The sequence below is a fragment of the Acinonyx jubatus genome, chromosome A1 (genome assembly GCF_027475565.1).
Source record: "Acinonyx jubatus isolate Ajub_Pintada_27869175 chromosome A1, VMU_Ajub_asm_v1.0, whole genome shotgun sequence".
Taxonomy (NCBI): domain Eukaryota; kingdom Metazoa; phylum Chordata; class Mammalia; order Carnivora; family Felidae; genus Acinonyx; species Acinonyx jubatus.
In genome coordinates this window covers 55,548,884-55,574,010 of record NC_069380.1, presented here as the reverse complement: position 1 = coordinate 55,574,010, position 25,127 = coordinate 55,548,884, and positions in this window count along the sequence as shown.

The following is a 25,127-nucleotide window of genomic DNA, read 5'->3' as shown; positions in this document are numbered from 1 at the left end:
AAGGAACAGAAAGCTGGAAAGGGAAGAGGTATTGCATGGGAGAACAATGCAATAAAATAGAATACAAACGTAATAGTAATGGTAAATAAAATAGGAATGAAATTAATATCTGAATTAATTTAACCCAAATTCTTTATCATACTAATAGTTACATAGAATGCTTTTGTTTTTCTCAAACACATTTACTTCTATATTCTCTGGGTTTCTGCTCTGATTTATTCCTTTGCTTTTCAGGTCTACTGCCTAGCTTTTACTCTGAGATTTCATTCCCTGTCTTCATGGGTTTGGTCATCTATTCTCTGAAATCCAGGTATTCTACCACTTTGATTTTTTTTTTTTAAATCTTGGAGCATTAAAAAGTTCTCCAAGAGAAAGAAAAGGATGGTACTCATGGAAAATAAATAAAAATCTAAAAATAGATATCTATGACATCCTCATCCTTGATTGATAATCTGGCAGAAATATTTGTAAAAAAATGAAAACTTGGATTCTCCAAGACTTAGTATTAAAAATATATAAAGCATCAGCTCGAAAGGGTAACTAGAGTGTCAAATAGAATACAGAAACAGGAAATCCAAATAAAGACTTGGTATAGTACATTTTTAAAGCATCAAGAGACAGTTTGGAAGACTTGTAGAAATGAAAAATAATTTATTAATAATTAAGAATTGCCCTTTTTAAGAGCAACACTGGATATATGAACAATCAGTGGGTTAATATTTACCATATTTTGAAGGTAAATCATTTATTACTTTTGATATGGAATAGTCACAATAAAATGAACATACACGGGGCATAAAACATCCTGCAATTATTAAACAATGAACATCACTTAGAGTATATGGCCTATTTAGAATAAAATGAAATTGCAACTCACAAAAAAACGGACATATTAAAAATATATTATTTCTGAAAATAGTAATAATCACCCCAATGTTAAAGAAAAAAAAACTTAGAAGAGAAGGGCTTATAGATCACTTAGAACTCAATTAGTGTAATAGAACATGTAGGAAACAGCTAAAAGGAAAAATTAACTTGGAAGACACTTTTCAGAAATAAAGTTTGAAAACTATGATCTGTCGTTTTAACTCCAAAAGATTAACTCCAAAAATATTTAACTGCAAAATATTAAGACTATACTCCTCAAAATAAGAAATAATAAACAAAAAGACATAAATAAATGAAAGAACAAATGAAAGTAAACCACAAAATCTTCTTAAATGGTTCATCTAAGATATAGTACTTCCCAAAGAGATTTCCTTTTAATCAAAATTAACATACTGTTTCATCAAAAAAATTTTTTCGGAAAAATTCATATACTAAAAATTTCTCATATACCATGAGTGAACACACTATAACTTCTACTCAGTTGCAAAATATTTTGGTATTTAACTAACAAAATTAATAGTAATCTGAAAAACATTGACCCTTCTCTTATTTCAAAGCTTTAGCTACTCTAATGAAGTATCTATTTGTCCATCCATCCATTTATTATCTATGTTTTCCACCCAGCTGAGGAAAACTCAATTAAATCCTTAAAATGCAAACATAAAACAGAAACCAAACAAATGGAATTGATAAGAACTCAACTAGAAACTGGGCAGCTCATCATAAGGTTCAAAATGAGGTTCAAATAATATTCCAGTTTTCTAAATCTAATACTTTAGTTGCAAATTTACTGTGTAGATCTTTGTTATAACTCTAATCTTTTGTATTAATATTCTCCTCACTATATTTCTCCCCATAACAGAAACAAACACATATGTGTTGGCAAAATCTTCAATATATAATTTAGTACACACTGGAGCAATTATTTGTCTGAAACTCTTTCATCCACATGTCAGAATGTTGTCTGTATTATTTTATTTTGTTAAATTCCAGACTTGCTATTACTCCTGAGTAATAAAAGGAGTAATAAAAGGTTAACTTAACTTGAAAATAAATTTCTAGGAGAATAAAAGAAAAACATATTAATTTAAAATCAGAAATATATATGTGGGAAAATTTGTTATTTTGCAACATGAGTGTATTTACATATTTTAATAATTAATTTTCATATTTGACCATTAGATTTCTAGGGAAATATATATTTGTGTTTGAATATATACTGTATTTATTGGAGGTATAAATACATATTTATTCACAAATATGTATGTTCAAACACACACACATATATGTTTTATATATATGTATATATATGTCATATGTACACAGGAGTAAAAAATGTTTCCAGGAAGAATAAAACAAAAATTAATATATGGACTAATGACCTTGTACTAGTATTTGTTATTTACTGCATTTGAAACAAAATACGAATCCATATGTATTATCTGGCAATCAAACATCTATCTCAGTAATTAGATATTAGCCATGACAGCCCTATTTCCACTGACATTAAGGTATATATATTTTCCAACATAGTCAATTTACCTTAGATCAATTTAACTAATTCTTTTTAAAATAACCATCCTAACTCATGATTTTGGAATTCCTCATTTGCTTTAACTAGTGTCAAGCCTGTTATTCAGATCCTCAGAACTTCACCATCATGGCTCATATGGGATCACATGACTCATGAGGGAGGTGGATGGCCATTCAATTTTTGATAGATTAGAACTAATTCTCACTGTCTACTTCAAAGGCATTTCTATGGTTTATTTCCTTATTATCTTCATCTTACCCACAGCTTCTACTTGGTCTAGGGAACTGTACTCTATTTTCTTTTGATAGACTTGTTAAGTCTTCCTTCAAGAAATGATCTACACTTACAATCTTACACACTTCAGTCTACTGAGCACTATTGCTTTCATTCCTCCACCAGTTGATAATAATCCTAACTTTAACATGTGCACAACTGAGCCAATAAAAACACAATTTTTATAGGCATGCATATAAAATATTAAATTCAATAGACAACAGGCAATATTCTGCTATTGGAAGATCAATTTGGTTATAAACAAGTAGAAAAATAATTTGTTTAGCACAATATATTTAAAAATTGCCAAGATTTTTAAACAGATTATAAAGCTATTTTTAAATGGCATCCTATTAGTGAAATTATTTGAGGGTATATTGAGAAAAATAACTTTCAAAAATCACCAAGTGCCATAGAATGAATTAAAATGTACAGTTTTATTCCCTAAAGGTCAGCTGTGACATTACATTTTCAAACTTTTGGATATGAGTCACTTTCTATTAGCATTCTTCTGGAATTCTTTCATTGAGTTTATTTTGCTATGGCATGGCGCCCTGTGTCTGCTGGTGCTAACGCTTATCTAAGATCAGCATTTTTAATATGGGCTTTTTTAGTGTTTGCTTTTTTTTTTTTTTAATTTTCTTAGTGCTGCAACACCATTGTTTATAATTTAATTTATTCATATTGTCTTATTTAGCTTACTATAGATTTAACTCTTCATTGTGCAAATAATGCCATAGGGTTCTTTTGAAAGATTTTACATTTTATTACTTTTAATAGAAAATCATGCATGTTATCATCAACTTATTGGAAGATGTGAAATTGAAGAATCCTGGATCTTGTTCTTCAATGTAGTTTAATTTTTACTGAATTTTCATGATGTACTTCTATATATATCTATAATGATCCATTATAGACAGATAAAAATTACAAAATTGTAATTTAACAAGCCATTTAATACCATAAGAGAAATTATGGATAATAACCAGCTCCTCTGATACATTTAGTAAAATATCTTTTTTTTCTTATAACATACCAACATTGGATACATTTCAATGTTAATATTTAAGATAACACATAGTATGCCTGTAAATGCTAAAAAACAGTGGTCTATTTTTGTTTCTACGATCTCTTTTGCACCTCCCAGTGTCATATATACTTTTAGAATACACCAAGAGGTCCAATAAAGGTTCCAGGAGAATTGTTACACGTCTAAGGTGAATGATTAGGAACATCCACGGCATATGTGATGAAGTATGCTCACATGCACTGTTTCAAAGATTGAAAAGTGTCTTTCGGTTCTTATACTGCCTCACCCCAAACCATACCCTCAATCCATAACAGAAACCTAAAAGTAGGGGATGGGAATGGGGAGGCAGCATTCTATGTTACCAAAGGAAACAGATATTAAAATTTTCTTAAATCAGTACATGCGTTTTATAAGTAATTCTAAGCCAATTTTATATTAGTTTGTATCATATTGTTCTTCCACATTAAACAATAGTTACGAGATTTATTGTTCATATGCTACTGTGACAAAACTAAAAAAAAAAAAAACCTGACAAATGGATTAGCAAAATGTTGCCTATTGATTATTTTAAAAATTATTATAGAATTAATATTACAATAAACAAATTATTCAAAAGTTGCCTTTAAAGACATATACTAATTAAGTTGAATTTACTGTGATTACTGCCAAAATATCATTTTATTTTACGTAAAGTTTTTTTTTTTTTTTTTTGAGGGAAAGAGCGTGAGAGGGGGAGGGGCAGAGACAGAGTGGGGGCAGAAGATCTTGCTGTTGTCAGTGTGAGCCCAACGACAACATGGGACTCGAACTCACAAACCATGAGATCATGACCTGAGCCGAAGTCAGATGCTCAACATTCTGAACCATACAGGTGCCTGACAAAATGTCATTTTAAATAAATCTCACCTTCACTTGGCATTCATCATCCCTTTACTCAGCAGATATTTACTACATACGTTTAAGTGTACAGTGATACTATAGGCACTCTTTGATTATTTGCTTATATGCAAATATTTTTTATTAAATATTTTCAGAATAAGAAGACCCTGATGACTGTCTAAGGTGTTCAGAATTCTAGGTTTTCAAAATTCAGAAGGAAAATGATCACTGTCATTTTATATATTTTCACCTTAAACATCTAGGTACCTACCAGCCTAGCAGATCTCACTAGTGTCTGAAAATAATCTATAATAGTTGTAAGAAGAAATTTTCCCACAAAGTTTTGAACAAATATATGAATTTAAATCTCTTAGAGTAATACTGTAATATAGTAAAAGCTTGTTAGGAGAAAAAAGACAACCACATTTGTTTGCATAAGATGTTCTATCTTGGTCCTCTCCTGCAAATCTCAATATTTACTCCAGCCAAACCTAAAGCTATCATCGAGAATCAGTGTAGATACCTCTGTCTTGTCTCTTCTTTCTATGATGAGTCCTAAATTGGAATGCATTTCAGGTAATTAGGTAATGTGTAATTCAACCTTCCCTAGTCTTTTGCTTCTCAGTAACTTCCATGTCTTGCCTCAAATAACCTTAACAATATGTATATTTTTTGTCATCATTTAGGACATTCTTTGATTAGAGGTGATCTGTGATATATGTATGTGTGTGTGTGTGTGTATATACATACATACATATATATGTATATATACGTATATGTATATATATATATATATATATAATTATAATAATTAATAACATTGAGTTAGGGACCAAATCCATGCTTAATAATGAGTTGGATGATGACATTTTAAAAATAGTTAATTGTAATTAATTTGACAATGAACACCTTTTAAGATTCATATTGGAATTATAATAATACAATAACCCATTAATTTGAGAATATCACAATCTAAAATAAAGGCAGTAAAAAATATCATGAAATTTACTGTTGTTATGGATTGAATTGTGTTGCCCCACCTCAAAAATTCTTATGTCAAAATCCTAATGTCTAGTACCTCAAATGTGGTTGTATTTGTAGATAGAGCCTCTAAAGAGGTAATTAGGTTAAATGAGGTCTTAGGAATGGGGCCCTAACCAATGGGACTGGTGTTCTAATAAGAGGAAGGGACACCAGGGATGCAAATGCACAGAAAAAGGACAATGGTCAGACCTGGCAAGAAGACTGTCATCTACAAGCCAAGGAGAGACCACCTAAGAGAGACTGAACCTGCTAACACCTTTATACTGGACTCCAGCCTCCAAAACTGTGAGAAAATAAGCTTGTGGTGTTTAATTCACTCAGTCTGTGGTATTTAATTATGAGAACACTAGCAAAAAAAATACAACTGTCAATATACAATATCTTCTATGCAGTCTGGCTTCTGTGAACATGAATGATTATTATTTCTTTAATGAAAACATAACAAAGTCTGTGTTGTCTAATTACTACCACTTTATGTTATTTTAAAATAGCACAACAAACATTTTCTAATTCCATATTAGAACTACTACAGTGCTTTCCTAATTAATGCAAAATCTCTTATTATTTAAGATTATGCTGTGTTACGGAGAAGTTAATACAACATTTCTTCTATGAAACTGCTAAATGGAGAAATAATAAACTCATCTGAATTTCAGTTTAAGAGTTTAAACAATAAGAGAACTTTTTAAAGGAAAACTGAAGCATGCCCCACTTTGAAACTGAGAAGATAATATCTCAAAATGTTAGCAAGAAAAAATATTAGCAGTAGTTAACTATAATTTTTAAATTCAAAACTCAAAGGGCATTTGCAGTTTTAACTACTACATATCTTAATAAAATTCATATCCTCCCTGGCAATCAAATATCTTTTTCTTTCTTACTAAATAAATTGTCAATCACTTCCACATCATATAACATTTGTTAAAATTTCATATTGCAAGTTTCAATTCTATCTTGTTATGAGTATCTGAAAATTTTGATGGCCTATTACAAATTTGTATTTTATATATATATATGATTATTTTTCCATTTCAAATTTTCATGTTTAAAGTAGTTGTGCTTATAAAACATTTGGTCTATGATCTAGTGAATAGGAAATTGGACCAACAACTATTGGAGTTGATACGTAGGCCCACCTCTTATACCTACTAGCTTTGTAGGTTAGAGCAAGTCATTTAACATCTTTGAGGCCACTTATTCTTCTATAAAGTACCCTAGCTGTGTCTAAAGAACACTTGATTACACTAGATGTACTAGACAGGTGTTAGTAAAATCTATCATTGAAATACAAGCTATTTTAGAGTGATTAAAATATTTTTGAATTAAAGTGAAAGGAACAACACACATATACTTCTATTGATTTGATAAGGATTTTTGTAGCACTTTTATTATATTCTTAAATGTTCCAAGATAGGGGCGCCTGGGTGGCGCAGTCGGTTAAGCGTCCGACTTCAGCCAGGTCACGATCTCACGGTCCAGGAGTTCAAGCCCCGCGTCGGGCTCTGGGCTGATGGCTCAGAGCCTGGAGCCTGCTTCCGGTTCTGTGTCTCCCTCTCTCTCTGTCCCTCCCCCGTTCATGCTCTGTCTCTCTCTGTCCCAAAAATAAATAAATGATGAAAAAAAAATGTTCCAAGATAAAAAATTCTTTCTTTGCCTGATATGCCCTAGGTGAAAATAGTTTAGCAATTCATAGCATGGTCCCCATTTTAAAAAGATAACAGCAGATCACTACATGCATGCTTGTCCTAAAGTCGCAGGTCTTTATTCAGGATAACTTGAGTAGTCATAGCACACACTCTTCATGAGGCTCACTCTCCAAAAAAGTGAGCTACTGAAAAAAAGCTTCTCATCTATTTCATGTGAGATATAAAAAGTCACACACACACACACACACACACACACACACACACACACAGCAAATAAGCACATCCATAGTCCCAAAGTGAGGTGCTAGATAACCAACAGAAGACTTACAAAGAGGAATATGAAAAATTGATTTTCTTATCCTTAGTTTACAGCACTGTGAAACAGAATATATTGAATATTGATTGTTCAATAGATTAATAATCTTTTCTTGTCTTTTTTCTTTTTATAACATGTTTTTTTAATCCTGTGAGGTTTTTGCTTCTCTTTTATTGAGACATAATTAAGATATAATATTCTATTACTTTGAAGTATACAATGCAATTATTTGGTATTATTTGGTATATGTGTATATCATCAAATTATTAGAGACTTGTTCTGGTACCCTTGCATATTCTTAGCTCCTTTATCATAAGTAAATCAACCATTAATGTGTGACTGAATTTTGGAGTCCATTCTTTTCAAGTAAGATTGTCACTATTCTGTATATCTCCTTACTTCCCCTTGAGGGAGAAGGTATAGGGGTGCTGTAATCATTAATTTTATGTGCCAACTTGTCGGGGATAGGGGATGACAAGATAGCTGATAAAAAAATATTTCTGGGTGTGTGAAAGGGGGTGTTTCTAGAAAAGATTAACATTTGAATAGGTAGGTGGAATAAAGAAGATTGCCCTCACCAATACAGGTGGCCATTGTCCAATCCACTGAGGGCCTCAATAGAACAGAAAATCATAAGCAGGTCAAATATGCTCTCTGCTTGAGCTAAGACATCCATCATCTGCTGCCCTCAGAGTTCAGTGCTCCTGGCCCTTCAAATGCAGGCTAGAATTTACATCATTGGCTACTCTGCTTCTCAGGCCTTCAAGTTTGTACTGGATCTATACCATTGGCTTTCCTGAGCCACCAGCTTGCAGAAAGCATATCATGGGATGGCTCAGCCTCCATAATTGTGAGATATAATCATTCATTATAAATATATTTTTATATATGTATATACATATACATGCAAATATTGGTTCTGCTTCTCTGGAGAACTTTAGCACAAGTGCTTTCTACTTATTGACAATCAAATCAAAGGACTTTCAAGGGCCTGCCGGAAAATTTATGTCAGGCCCACAGTTTTAGTGGATGTTGCCTTGAAAATCTACAGGCAAACAGTGGACTCAAATGATCCAGGAAGGCTTACTTAGTAGGTAAGACTCAAACTGTACCTTGACCTCTGACTGGGAAAAGCTAAAGATGCCATAAAAGAATACAACTGAAGTTTCCTTAGATCTTATTAAAACACCAGACATAAGTGGGTTTATAACACCAACGTAAGGTGGACTACTGGATATCCAGAAGTTGAATGAGGAATCATAAGCTCCCAACTAGTTGAGAGGCATTGCTCATATCAAATTGCAATTGGGAGACCTGAGTTAGAGACATGTGACAAACCCAAAAAAGTATCCTAAGGGACTAAGATTGATTGAGATGCAATTCAGAAGGAAGTATCACATGTGTCCTTGCACAAAGAAATTTTCTACACTTATATCTCTGTTCTTCTTTTTGTGCCGTATCTGTAGAGACCAGGGCAGCCTCATGAAGGAAGAGGAGAAATACATAAAGCTAAAGAAAACAGAGTGAAATCCACTATCCAAGTTCAGTTTCATTCCTTCTACTCCAATTTCACTGCGGCTTTTCCAGTGGAGCCATGAGGGAGAAAAGTTTTTCATTGGCTATGATTGTGACATTGTAATGTTAACTAATTGCTTATTTTTTTACATGTTTATTTTTGAGAGAGAGAGACAGAGAGAGAGAGAGCACACAAGCAGGGAAGGGGCAGAGACAGAGAGGGTAACAGAGGACCCCAAGTGGGCTACATGCTGACAGTAGAGAGCCCAATGTGGGGCTCAAACTCACAAACTGCGAGATCATGACCTGAGCTGAAGCTCCAGGCTTACCCACTTAACCGACTGAATCCCCAAGGCGCCCCAGTAACTAATTGTTTAATGAGCATGCAATTGGAACTCAAATGCCTGGAAGTTATTCTATAACTTAAGAGAGGCAGTGGAAAAGATTACATAACTCCATCTAGTGGCAAGGAAAAAACTGGCTCAGGGAGTAACTTTTTTTTTTTTTTTAACGTTTATTTATTATTTTTGAGACAGGGAGAGACAGCATTAACGGGGAGGGTCAGAGAGAGAGGCAGACACAGAATCCGAAACAGGCTCCAGGTCCTGAGCTGTCAGCACAGAGACCTTTTTTTTTTTTTTAACGTTTATTTATTATTTTTGAGACAGGGAGAGACAGCATTAACGGGGAGGGTCAGAGAGAGAGGCAGACACAGAATCCGAAACAGGCTCCAGGTCCTGAGCTGTCAGCACAGAGACCGACATGGGGCTCGAACTCACGGACCGCGAGATCATGACCTGAGCCAAAATCAGATGCTTAACCGACTGAGCCACCCAGGTACCCCTCAGAGAGTAACTTTAAAAGCAAAGTTAAATTTTTCATGTGTCAATAGAGTCCTTTTAATGGCTTTGTTATATTTATACTAAGCCATGGTGCCTTAAGTTCTTTCTTTTCTCTTAAAAATTATTTTTTTTTTAATTTTGTTTTATTTGCTTGTTTGTCTTCTGGTTCCTGCAGAGAATAAGGAAGCTGGACTAAGAGAAAGCTATGGAAGAAAAGTAAGGCAACTTGCAGTGCATTTGCCTACTTTGGCTGCAACCTTAACAAGGTCTAAAAAGACGCCAGCAATTATTTGGGGGAACCACTACTAGCAGTAGGAGAAAAGAAAGGAGATGTAGATACTTTACTAGTTTTTCTTTCTCATTTGTCTAAGCAGTTTTTCTATTGAAATAAGTGTAACAATAAATTACAACAAAAGCAAACTCATCCATTGGAAGAGTACACCTCAATAAATTTTAATGTATATTTACATCCAGGTAACTATCACCACAATAAAGATACACAATGTAGCCATCTGTTACTGGTGGTGATTCTCTCGTGCCCACCCATGGCTAACTATCTTTGTGTTACTATAAATGAGACTTGCCTTTTTAAGTGTATATGGAAAAGATACAGTAGATACTTTTGTATTTGGTGTTTGTCACTCTGCCTCATGATTTTGAGAGTCATTTTGTAATTTCACCTATTGATAGATCATTCTTTTTATTGGTATTATTATATTACATATAGACCAAAATTTGACCATTTACATGTTGATAGACATTTTTGCTGTTTATAATTTTCAGCTATTATGAAAAAAAACTGCAATAAAATGTTTGTACAGTTATTTGAAAGAATATATATTTCCATTTATCTTAGGTAAATATTCAAGAGTAGAATTACTAGACTTGTTGTAAGTATATGTTTAATTTTATAAGGAAATGCCAAAACATTTTTCAAAGCGGCTATCCTGTTTTAGATTTCCAAAAGCAATGTATGAGAGTTTTAGTTAATGTACATGCTTACCAACACTTGGTTTTCTGCCTTTTTAAATTTTAGCTATTCTACCAGTATAGAGCAGTATCTAATTGTGGTTTTAATTTGCATTTCCCTAAGGACTAATTATGGTAGGCAGCATTCCAGTACTTATTTGCCATTAGCATATGTTCTTTGGTGTACAAATTCTTTGCCCATTTTAAATTGGGTAGTTTGTCTTCTTATTATAGAGTTATAAGAGTTCCTTACATATTTCAGATATAAGTCATTTGTCAGAAATCAGTATTGAAAATATTCTTTCCCAGTCTATGCTTTTCTTTTCATTTTTAATGGCATTTATTAAAAAAGTTTTTAATTTTGTGAAAGCCCAACTTATCATTTTTTCCCCAACTGGTCATATGTTTTGCCTATCTCCAGATCACAGACTTTCTTGTATTATCACAGACTTTCTATGTGTTAATCTAGAAATATCATAGATTTAGCTTTAATTTTCCAGGTTTATAAGCCATTTCAATTCAATTTTTGTTCATAATGTGAAGTAACAAAGTTTTTTTTTCTCCCATATCGATATCAAGTTGCTCATCAACATGGTTGAAAAAATTAGCTATTCCCTCCATTGAATTACCATGGCAACATATTATTCATACATGATGAGTCCATCTGTGGACTCTCTAATCCATCCTATTGATCTACATGTATATCCTCAAGCTATATCACAGTGTCTTAATTGGTATAGCTCTATTATAAGTTTTAATCACATAGTGTGAATCTTCCAGCTGTGTTCTTTTCCACATTGTTCTGGATATTCCAAGTCCTTTACAATTCCATATATATTTTAGAATCAGCTTGCATACTTCTACAAAAAGATAGTCTGTTGGGGTTGTAATTAAAACAATGCTGAATTCATTCAGCAATTCAGGATGAATTAACATCTTAACAATACCAAGTTGGCCAACCCATGAATAACTCATATCTTTCCAAATATTAATCTGGGGACTTTTAAATGTCTCATAGCCATGTTTTGTAGTTATCAGTGCCAAGGTCATACACTCATTTTGTTAAAATTCATCCCTAAGCATTTAATTTTGGGGATGCTAGTTTGAATGGTATTTTTTATTTTGATTCCATTTCCTAATTGTTTCCAATCATTATTTTCTAGTATATAAAAATACAAATAATTTATAAATGACTTTTCTAGTCTCACTTATTAGTTCTATTAATAGTTGTAGGTTACTCAGGATTTGGCTTATATACAATAATACCACATGCAGATAAAGAAATGTTTATTTCTTATTTTTTGTCCAGTGTGTATTTTATTTATTTCATTGCCTTGTTGCTCTAGGGAGAATCTATAGGATCATGTTGAATTGGAGTGGTGAGAGAGTGCATTCTTGCCTTGTACCCAGTTTTTCAGTTTTCTCACCCTTCCTTCCTTCCTTCCATACCTCTTGTTTTCTTCTACCCTTCTTTCCTTTCCTCATTCCTCCCTTCTTCTCCTTCCTTTTTCTTTCTCCCTCCTTTTGCCACTCCCCTATATTTCTCTCTCTTTCTCCTTCCCTGTGATATTCATTGTTAGACTGAAAATTTCCCTTTATTGCTGGTTGTATGACAGTTTCCATCAGGATTAGGTGATAAACTTACTCAAACTTATTTTTGTCTCTGGTAATCTTATTTTGTCTTTTGTTCTATTTATTGGTGAATTATATTGATAGAGTTTTGAATGTTGAAACAGTGATCCATTATTGGAGTAAATTCCATACGTTTATGATGTTTTTGAATATATTCTAAATATGTTTTATTTAAATTATTTTCTAAATGTGTTTTCGAATTCTTTTTCTTCATATACACACATATGTACAGAGAGAGAAAGAGAGTCATGTTTTGTTGTGGAAAGGCATCTTTTGGTAGCAATGCTAAAATGCATAGTGGTATACAGTTTTGTTTTATTTTTCCCACAATGCCCTTATCTGATCTTGTTATCAGGATAATGTCAACCTCAGAAAATGAGTGGTAATGCCATTTTAAATCCTTTATTTCTAAAAACATTTGTGTAACACCTGTCAAAGTGGCTAAAAATAAAAACACAAAAAACACGTGCTGGTGGGGATGTGGAGAAAAGGAACACTCCCACACTGTTGGTGTGAATGCAACATGGTATTGTCACTGTGGAAGACTGTGGAAGTTTCTCCAAAAATTAAAAATAGAACTACCATATAATCCAGTAATTACACTACCGGGTATTTACCTAAAAAATACAAAACCACTAATTTGAAATGACATATACACCCCTATGTTTGTCACAGCAATATTTACAATGGCCAAATTATGGAAGCAGCCCAAGTGTCCATCAATAGATGAATGGATAAAGACATTATTCAGCTGTAAAAAACAATGAAGTTTTGCCATTTGCAACAACATGGATAGAGCTAGAGATACAATGCTAAGTAAAATCAGTTAATCAGAGAAAGACACATACCATATGATTTCACTCATACATGGAATTTAAGAAATAAAACAAATGAACAAAGGAAAAAGAAAGAGAGACAGAGAAACCAAGGAACAGACAACTATAGAGAACAATCTAATGGCTACCAGAGGGGAGGTGGGCAGGGGAACGGGTGAAGTAGGTGATGGGGATGAAAGAGTACACTCATCATGATAAGCACTGAGCATTGTACACAATTGTTGAATGACTATATTGCACATCTGAAACTAATATAACACTGGATGTTAACTATACTGGAATTAAAATAAAAAAACTGAATGAATGAATGAACCACTTAATGACTGAATAACAGAAAGCAAGCAAGCAAGCAAGCAAACACTTAGAACATGCTAAGGAGTCAGTAGATGCAGGCTACTGTCATTGCTCTCATTAAAGAATTATTGACTTATATTATGACCTAATAAAAAATAAGTTACAGTGAAAAAAGTTTTTTAATTTAAAAAATTTTAAAAAAAAGTCTGTGTAAATTGATATTACTCTTTTCCCTAAAATTTTGAAAGGATTTGACAGAGAAGCCATTTGAATCAGGGGTTTTCTGGTTGGGAAGGTTTTTAAATACAAATTTATTTTCTTTAATAGATATAGCCTATTCAGATATTTTATTTCTTTTTAAGTCAGTTTCAGTAATTTGTAATCTTTAAAGAAACCATATTTCATCTCCAAATTGAATGTATCACATAAAATTGTTCATATTGTCTTTCTTTCCTAAAATGGCTTTAGCTCTGTAGTAATGTGCCCACCTTTATCCAAGATATGGGCCATTTGACTAATCTTTTTTTTTTTAATTGCATAATCAACCTAGGTAGGTGTTCATCAACTTATGAAACTTTTCATAAAACCATACTTTTAATTCATTGATTTTCTCTTTTGTTTGCCTATTTTCTATCTGATTGTTATTTTCATCTTCATAGTATCTGTCTCCCTATATGTTTTGGGTTTAATTTGCACTTCTTTGCTGGCACCTTTTGATGAAAATTTAGGTAAAATATTTTAGACATTTTTTAATATAAATATTTAAAACTATACACTAAACTCAAAGTATTGTTTTAGCTACATCCCCCAAATTTGGATGAGATATGACTTATTCACTCATTCATTTGTTTACATTTATTTACTTATTTATTTAATTTCCTGCCAAAGCACAGCATGTTTTGTTGTGAAAAGGCATCTTTTGGTAGCAATGCTAAAAGTGGCTGCTGTTTAAGAGCCCTTTACCAAGATGAGGTCTAAGACAAAAGGATATGTTTTATTTAAATTTTGTAAATTTCCCATTTTGTTGTTGTTTTTTTAATCTGGAGATATTTAATAGGGTTTTATTGAATTAATTTCAAATGTGGTCACAGAACATGCTTTATAGGATTTCATTTCTTCAATATTAAAAAAAAAATGTTTGGGGCGCCTGGGTGGCTCGGTCGGTTAAGCGTCCGACTTTGGCTCAGGTCATGATCTCACGGTCTGTGAGTTCGAGCCCCGCGTCGGGCTCTGTGCTGACAGCTCAGAGCCTGGAGCCCGTTTCAGATTCTGTGTCTCCCTCTCTCTCTGCCCCTCCCCTGTTCATGCTCTGTCTCTCTCCGTCTCAAAAATAAATAAACGTTAAAAAAATTTTTTTAAATAAAAAAAATTTATAGGGGTTAATATAATATTGATTACATTTCCTCAGCCATTAAAAAATATAGTTTTGTCATCTTTTGTATCCTTTGTTTTAGTTGATATTGTTGTTATCAGTAAAATTTAATTTTCCCCCATGTCCAAACATTTATCAGTCTCACTCAGGAACTGGTAAATGCAGTTATTCAAAAATTAATTCACATCAGCTAAAAAAAAAAGTCATCAAAGAAATCTAACATACACAGATCTTTTTCTCTTGATTTTTTATCTTATATGGCATTATTTCCCCCTAAATTGTTACAAGGTAAAGAATGTGTACAGTATGGCAGAAGTATATTTGAGTTCTCTTCTCTAAGTCCTTACAGTCAATACTAAGTGACAAGGTAATTAATAAATAATCTTGAATGTCAACTAGTAAATATATACTATTTTATAAATCTCAATTGAGTAATTGCATTATCATATCAGGATGTAAATAAGTTTCTCACCTTTAAGGCTTTGACTCCCTCTGCTTGTCTACATTAGTTTGCTCAACATTCTACCATGTTTTAAATTTGCATGTAATATGCATTTCTGAAGACATCAAAATTATATTTTAGAAGAATTTACTGCACTGTAGATGAAATTCTTTTCCAAAACATTTCTATGAGATGGTCCTAAAATTGTTTCTAAACATTTACTTAAACAAAAATAGCAACATATAGCAAAACACAGAAGTGGTATGCAAATGATGTTAATTCAAAATGAAAAGTAAAATGATTTATGATATATTCTTTTTCTCCAATAACACAAATGATTGGTTATACATAAGACAAATATATTCTGCATCAATTAATGATTATAAAAACTTGGTCATAGTATACTTATAAAGTATGTAAACTTAGTAAAATTCTATTACAAGTCAAATAAACAAAAAGACAGTTTCTTCAATAAATGGTGCTGGGAAAACTGGATACCTATATACAAAAAAAAAAGAAAAGAAAAGAAAAGAAACTGGATTATTCACTCACACCATCCACAAAAATAAGCTCAGAAAAGATCAAATACCTAAATGTGGGACTGAAACCATAAAACTCCTAGAAGAAAACACAGGCAGCAATCTCTGACAGAAGGATTAGCAACCTATTTCTAGATATTTCTCCTCAGGCAAGGGAAACAAAAGCAAAAATAAACTACTGATCTATATCAAAATAAAAAGCTTTTGTACATCAAAGGAAACCATCAAAAAAATAAAAAGGCAACATACTGAATAGGAGAAGATATTTGCAAATGATAGGACTAATAAGTTAATATCTAAAATATATTTAAAAACATACAACTCAATATGAAAAAAAAACAATCTATTTAAAAATGGGCAGAGGAACTGAATTGACATTTCTTCAAAGAAAACATATAGATGGCCAACAGATACATGAAAAGACGCTTAACATCATTTTCTTTGTTTGTTTATTTATTTATTTAGAGAGAGAGCTCACATGTGTGAGCAGGGGAGGGGCAGAACAAGAGGGAGAAAGAGAGTCCTAAGCAGGCTCAGTGCTGTCAGCATGGGGCCAACACCAGACTAAATCTCACCAACTGTGAGGTCATGACCTGAGCCTAAATCAAGAGTCAGCCACTTAACTCATTGAGCCACTCAGATGCCTGCTCAACATCATTAATCATCAGGGCAATTCATATCAAAACCACTTCACACCTGTCAGAATGGCTAGAATCAAAAAGACAAGAATTACAACTGTTGGCAAGGATGTAGAGAAAAAGAAACCTTCATATTCTGTTGGTGGAAATGTAAATTGGTACACCCACTGTGGAAAATAGTACGGAAGTTTCTAAAAAATTAAAAATAGAAATACTGTATAATACAGTAATTCCACTACTAGGCATTTACCCAAAGAAAACAAAAACACTAATTTGAAATGACACATGGACACCAATATTTACTGCAGCATTATTTACAAATAGCCAAGATATGGAGCCGTCCAAGTGTCCATTGATAGATTAAAGGACAAAGAAGATGTGACACACACACACACACACACACACACACACATTGGGATATTACTCAGCCATAAGAAAATATGAGATCTAGCCATTTGTGACAACACTGATGGACCTAGATGGTATTATGCTAAGTGAAAGAAGTTAAGTCCAAGAAAAAGAAGTATCATATGATTTCACTTATACGTGGAATCTAAAAAGGAAAAGACCAAACAAAAAACACAGAAACACAAAATAGCTTAAATATTATCAACATACTATGCAGTTTAGAAAAATGATTACTTTTTCATTATTCTTCCTCTTATTTTCATGGTTAACATGTCTTCACTGAGAATCACACAGTTGATGCAACCTAAATCAGTAAAATAAGTATTCTTTAAGGGGTCAAAAACAAAAATACATTTTTTTCTAAGTCAAATTCACATTAGGGATTTTCTGTGAAAGTGCTTCTAATAAACTCAAAGAGAAGTTAAAAAAATAAATCAGAAACAGACCCATAAATACAGAGACCCATAAATACAGACCCATAAATACTAGTAGTTTCCAGAGGGGAGGGGGTAAGGGGACGAGTAAAATAAGTGAAGGGGTATGGGAAGTACAGGCTTCCAGTTACTGACTAAGTCATAGGAATGAAAGGTACAACATAGGGAAGGTAATCAATGATACTGCAGTATTGTTGTATGATCACAGATGGTAGCAGCACTTGTGGTGAACACAGTTTAACATATAGAATTGCTATATCACTGTATTGTACACATGAAACTAATATAACATTGTGTTTAAGCTATACTTCAATTTGAAAAAAAAAGATAATCTGGGGGGGATCATATTTGCAAAATCCTTGCTGCCATGTAAGGTAACATATCCATGGTTTTTAGGGGTTAGAGATGGGCATCTTTAAAAGGGCCAGTATTCTGCCTACCACAGCAGTCTCTTTACTTTCCACATGAACTTCATCTCTTCGGCAGTTTACTTTGTTTTCTGACAGAATTCATTATCTTACTTTCTCAGATCTCAGAAATATACATACATTTTATTTATACAAAGATATTTTTAATTTTCAACTCTGATTCATCTTTTTTTATAACTGCAAGGAAACACAATTATTTCTGAAGATACTAATTTTACTTGCTTTAATTTTTTTTCCTATTTTCTGCATTAACTCATTTCTCAGGGAATTTGTCTGTTTATTTATCCTACGAATTACTTTCAGACTACTAATTTTCATTCAATATTAGTAATTAGGTTCCATATTCATATTTCTAAATCAGGGCCTAGATGAACAGAATTGGTATCTTGAGTTTGGCATTCTAATCACATTCAAAAATCCCTGTTTCTAACTTGGGTACAGATTCTGATGACAAAAGCCCCAGCACCATTCAGGGGGTGGGGACTAGTAATTGGGAAGACTTTTTCTTAAGGAGGTGTGGGGATTTACCTGTTAGTGGCTCACCGTGATAATCTAAGTTACTTGTGAGCATAGTGCGGCATCTTTTTGGAATCCCAATTGCCCACTGTGGTGCCCCTCACAGATCATTCACCCTATTCAGGGAGCCATTCTTTCAGTTTTACTCAAGGGGGAAAATGCTGCATCAGACTTTTGAACGGTATAGTGCTTTCAGGGTTCTTCATTCAGTTAAACTTTACTTTCCCTGCTTCCAGATCTTGGGTTCCCCTCCAGTTTTGCTGGGAAAATTCATATTTTCTCAGTTCTTTACTTTTTCCATTTTAGGCTATGGGTTAGTTGGCTTTGCAGAATCCTAGTCAATGATATGCCTTACATCCTTCAGAAATTCCTAAGTATTCTAATCTGCTGATGGCAAACTCCCTATACTTACCCCGCAATGTTATAATTTTTATTTGCATATAAAAATAAACAAAGTGAACAGATAGACAAGAGGTTGACGTAATTGTGAGAACTCTAAATAATACAGCTCAATGAAAAGTAAACACTGTAAAAACAGTATGGCTACAGTTAATTTTTGAATCTTTGAAAAGGAATACTTAGAAAATTCTAGTTAGCAAAGAAAATTAAACATGCAATGTATTGGCAAGATTATGTGCCCTAGGAAAGTAAAATCTATCCTATAAAATTATTCAACAGAATAATCCAAAAGTTAAGACATCACTTTTAAAGTAAGTGCTCTGATGAATTAGTCAAACACACAGTTTTGGAAAATTTCATTTAAAACTCTAATATGAAGTTGGCAAATTTAAAAATTATTATTTTTTACTAGTCTGAAATTCAATACCTTATTTTAAATATTTTATATTTCTTGAATGTATATAATTATAATGAACATTAAGAAGAAATTAGATACTGTAAAATCATTAAGTTGATTTTGTTTAATTCTATCCCATCTTCTAAAAGGAGTCTAATATTTTTTTAACTTGATTCTAGCATCCATCAAAAGAAGTTGTTTAATGCTAGAATAAGAAGAAACAATTCTATTTCATGACTGAGTGCTTCTGTGCAATAGTCACTGTATACCTCAGTCTCGTACAAAAATGGTAACTCATTCCTTTCTCATTAGTCTTTTTGTGGAGCATGGAACACTGATTTTGTGGAATTAGGTATTTGTTTCCATCTGTAAAAAATGACAATTTAAATTCATATTTTCTTTGATAAGTAATTCTAAAATTGCCTTCTTGATATAGACATGCAATACTTCTTTTATTTCTAAATGCACATAAGGGACATGAGAATACAATGAGTTCAACTTCATAGTAAAATCTAGTGTCTTTTGGCTCAAGTACATATTGGTGCCTTGGGGATAGTAGGTATTCAAGACACATTTACTGTTGTTAATTCTTTAATCCTTCATGACAGTATGTCTGGTTAAAGTAAAAATTATATTGAAGAATTAAATGAAAAGATGCATTTAATGCTTGTAAAAGAGAAATAACTTAGATTGATTAGTTTGACGTAGTGAAAAAGAAGCCATCTGGATTCAAAACTACATATGACACAACCTTTCCTCTAATAGAACAAGAAGGGCTAGAGAAATGTAATGACTACCTTAAAATAATGTGACTACTTATTGCAAAAATTAGGACTTTTTAATTAGTTCCAAGATTTTGAAACTAGACCTTCTGAGTTCTAATTTTACTTCTACCAACTGCTAATTTGTGATAATGGGTGTGTGATTTAACCTCATTAGAACTCAGGTTCCTCATTTGTAAAACAAAAGTAAACTAACACATAAGACTGTTGTAAAGATGAAGGACATTAATGTTATATCACTGTGACAATGCCTAAAACATACTATTAGGAGTATTTTTTTTCAAATTAACATATATGCATACCACTTTTTCAAATTAATTAATTGATATTCTATTCATCTGTGTAAAATGCTAGATCGTACTAAGTTTTTATTTTAATTTCAGTTAGTTAACATACAGTGCTATATTAGTTGCAGGTGTATAATACAGTGATTCAACAATTTCATGCAACACCCAGTGCTCATCATGAGTACACCCCTTAATACCCATCACCTACTTTACCTATATCCTGCCCACCTCCATCCAATTGAGCAACCCTTAGTTTGTTCTCTATAGTTAAGAGTCTGTTTCTTGGTTGGTCTCTCCCTCTCTTTTTTTTTCTTTTTTTCCTTTGCTCATTTGTTTTGTTTCTTAAATTCCACATATGAGTGAAATTATATGGTATATTTCTTTTTCTCACTGACTTATTTCACTTATTTGAGATGTATTTAAATATATATTTGGTATCCAAAAGTATAGAATTCATGAAGACATGAAGATGTTAAAAAGTGTTTATGTACTATAATAAAATACGTATATTCTATAAAACTGATATTTGGAATTTTGATTTTCAGATATATGAAAAATACATGTATGGTGTAAGCATGAAAGTTTAAGGCAGAAGGGAGTAAGAAGAAAGAAGGAGACTAAATTATAATCTATGGTTAATTAAAAATACTTAATGCCTCTGTAGTTTAAGGGTTAAATTTTAAATTGTTCCACAGAGACTTTTGCTATAATATTTGTTCCAATGCAATATATTGTCTCATACTTAATTTTTAAAAGCAAACGCTTTGTAAAGAGATTGTCAATATTATCTGATATTAGTATAGCCACTCTGGCTTTCTTATGGTTTCTGTTTGCATATGTTAACCTTAAAAAATAAAACTTCCAGGGAGTTAAGATGGCAGGGAGGACCCTGGCCTCGTTTCATCCCTCAAACACAGCTACATCAACATCAAATCATTCTGAACACTTAGGAAATCAGTCTGAGGATTAAGAGAACAATCTGTATAATTTGAGGAAAATAACTGTCAGGCTTATCTTTAACAAACAAATCAAAGAACACCTGGTTAAAGGTCCAAGCACTCCCCACAGCAAGCAGAGAGAAACTCTGCAGAGGACTGACCTAGGGGAAAGAGCAGCCAAATCACAACAGCAGAGTGCATACAGCATACACCAGAAATGCTTCCTGAAGCACCAGGCTGTGGAGAGTGTACAACCCCTTCTTAATATAGCATTACTCTCAGGAGCAGAAAACATAACAAGCTTTCATAACACACAAAAGACAGAAACCTAGACAAGATAACAAGATGGAGAAATTCTCCCCCAAAGAAAGATCAAGAAGAAACTACACTCAAGGATTTGTTCAAAACAGATATAAGTAATATATCTGAACAAGAATTTAGAACAACAGTCATAAGAATACTATCTGGACCTGGAAAAAGTACAGAAAACACCAGAGAAAGCATTGCTGTAGAGATATGAGACCTAAAAACTAGTCAGACCAAAATAAAAAATATTATAACTGAGACACAAAACCTACAGGGTTGTAATCACAATGAGGATGGAAGAATCAGAGGACTGAATAGGTGGTATAAAAAAATAAAATTATGAAAAATAATGAAGCTGAAAAGGATAGGGAAAGAAAACTATTAGATCGTGAATATAGACTTAGGACCTCAGCAATTCTATAAAGTTCAATAATATCCATACCATGGGCGTCTCAGAAGAAGAATGGGAAAAAGGGATAGAAGGTTTATTTGAACAAATTATAGCTGAGAACTTCCCTAATGTAGGGAAGGAAACAGGCATTCATTCCAGTCCAGAAGGCACAGAGACTCTCCTAAAAATCAACAAAAACAGGTCAAAACCAAGATATATCATAATAAAACTTGCAAAATACAAACATAAAGAGAGACTTTTGAAAGCAGCTAGGGACAAAATGTCCTTAACCTACAAGGGTAGACACATAAGGTTAGTAGCAGACCTGTCCACAAAAACTTGGCAGGCCAGAAGTGGCATGATATATTCAACATGATAAATGGGAAAAATATGCAACCAAAAATACTTTATCCAGCAAGGCTGTCATTCAGAATAGAAGGAAAGATAAAGAGTTTTCAAGACAAGCAATAACTAAAGAAGTTCATGAACAATTCTTCTGCAAGAATTATTAAAGGGGAGCCTTTGAATGGGAAAGAGAGACCAAAAGTAACAAAGACTAGAAAGGAACAGAGACAATCTTTAGGAACACTGAATTTATAGGTAATACAATGGCACTAAATTCATATCCTTCAATAATTATTCTGAATGTAAATGGACTAAATTCTGCCATCAAAAGACACAAGGTATAGGAATGGATACAAACAAACCAACAAACAAACACCAAAATTCATTGACATGCTACTTATAAGAGATTCATTTGAGACCCAAAGACACCTCCAGATTGAAATGGAGGGGGAGGAAAACCATTATCATGCTAATGGATGTCAAAAGAAAGTGGAAGTAGCCATTCTTATATCAGACAAACCAGATCTTTTTTTTGAGGGAGAGAGAAAGAGGGCACAAGTGAGCAATGGGCAGAGACAGAGAGAGAACCCCATGGTGGGAGGGGGGGTGCAGAGAGAGAATGAGAGAGAGAAGGTAAGAGAGAGAAGCAGGGCTTACCTGAAGTAGGGCTTGAGCTCACCCAAAGTGGGGCTCAAGCTCACCCAATGCAGGGCTTGAACTCATGAACCATGATATCATGACCTGAGCCAAAGCCGAATGCTTAACCGACTGAGCCACTCAGGCGCCCCAAGAAAAACTAGATTTAAACCAAAGAGATGAGAGATGAAGAAGGGCATTATATCATAATAAAGGGGTCTATCAAACAAGAAGATCTAATAATTGTAAATAATTATGCCTCCAACTTGAGAACAGCCAAGTATATAAATCATTTAACAGCAAACCTAAAGAAACTCATTGATCATAATACAATAATAGCAGGGGACTTTAACAGCCCACTTACAACAACAGACAGATCACCTAAGCAGAAGGTCAACAAGAAAATGATGGCTTTGAATGATACACTGGACCAGATGGACTTAACAGATATATTCACCACACTTTACCCTAAAGCAGCAGAATACACATTATTTTCAAGTGTACATGGAACATTCTAGAGAATAGATCACATACTGGGTCACAAATCAGTCCTCAATCAATACAAAAAGACTGAGATCATATCATGAATATTTTCAGAACACAACACTATGAAACTTGAAATCAACCACAAGAAAAAATATGAAAAGATCACAAATACTTGGAGTTTGAAGAACATCCTACTAAATAATTAATGGGTTAACCAGGAAATTAAAGAAGAAATAAAAAAAATACATGGAAGCCAATGAAAATGAAAACATGACAGTTCAAAAACCTTTAGGATACAGCAAAGGTGGTTATAAGAAGGAAGTATAGAGCAATACAGGACTTCTTCAAGAAGGAAGAAAAGTCTCAAATATACAACCTAAACTTACACCAAGAGGAGCTGCAAAAAGAACAATTGCAATCCAAAACCAGAAGAAGGAGGGAAATAATAAAGATTAGAGCAGAATTCAATGATATTGAAATTAAAAAAAAACAAACAAGGAGTTCAATGAAATGGAGCAAGTTCTTTGAAAGAATTAACAAAATGGATAACCCCCTAGCCAAACTTACCTCAAAGAAAAAAGGAAAGGAAAACACCCAAATGAATAAAATCACAAATCAAAAAGGAGACATCTCAACCAACACCAAAGAAATACAAACAATTTTAAGAGAATACTGTGAGCAAGTATATGCCAACAAATTTGGCAATCAGGAAGAAATGGATACATTCCTAGAAACATATAAACTACCAAAACTGAAACAGCAAGAAACAGAAAATTTGAAGAGGCCCATAACAGTAAAGAAAGTGGATTAGCAATAAAAAAAAAAAATCTCCCAACAAACAAGAGTCCAGGGCTGAATGGGTTCTCAGGGTAAATCAGGTAAACATATGAAGAAGAATTAATACCTGTTATTTCGAAACAGTTAAAAAAAATGGAAGGAAGATTTCCAAACTCATCCTATGAGCCCAGCATTACCTTGATTCCAAAAGCAGACTCCACTAAAACTACTTGTGATGAACACAGATTCAAAACTTCTCAACAAAATACTAGCAAATCAAATCCAACAGTACATTAAAAGAATTATTCACTGGGGCATGTGGGTGGCTCACTTAAGCATCTGACTTCAGCTCAGGTCATGATCTTCCAGTTTGTGAGTTCAAGCCCCACACTGGGCTCTCTGCTGTCCATGCAGAGCCTGTGTGGAATTCTCTGTCTCCCTCTCTCTCTTCTCCTACCCCACTTATGCTCTAGCTCTCAAAAACAAAAACAAAAACATAAAATTTTTTGAAGAATTATTCACCATTATCAAGTGAGATTTATTCCTTGGCTGCAGGGTGGTTTAAGATCCACAAATCAATCAACATGATACACCACATTAATAAAAGAACAATATGATCCTCTCAATATATTCAGAAAAGCATCTGACAAAATACAGAATCCATTCTTGATAAAAACCCTCAAGAAAGTAGAGATAAAAGGAACATCATAAAGACCATATAGGAAAGAACCACAGCTATTATCACCCTCAATGGAAAAAGCTAAGGAGAAAAGGTAAAGAACACAACAGGAGTGTCCACTTTCACCACTGTTGTTCAACCTAGTACTAGAAGTCCTAGCCTGAGCAGACAACAAAAATAAATAAAAGGCATCCAATTGTCAAGGAAGAAGTAAAACTTTCACTCTTTG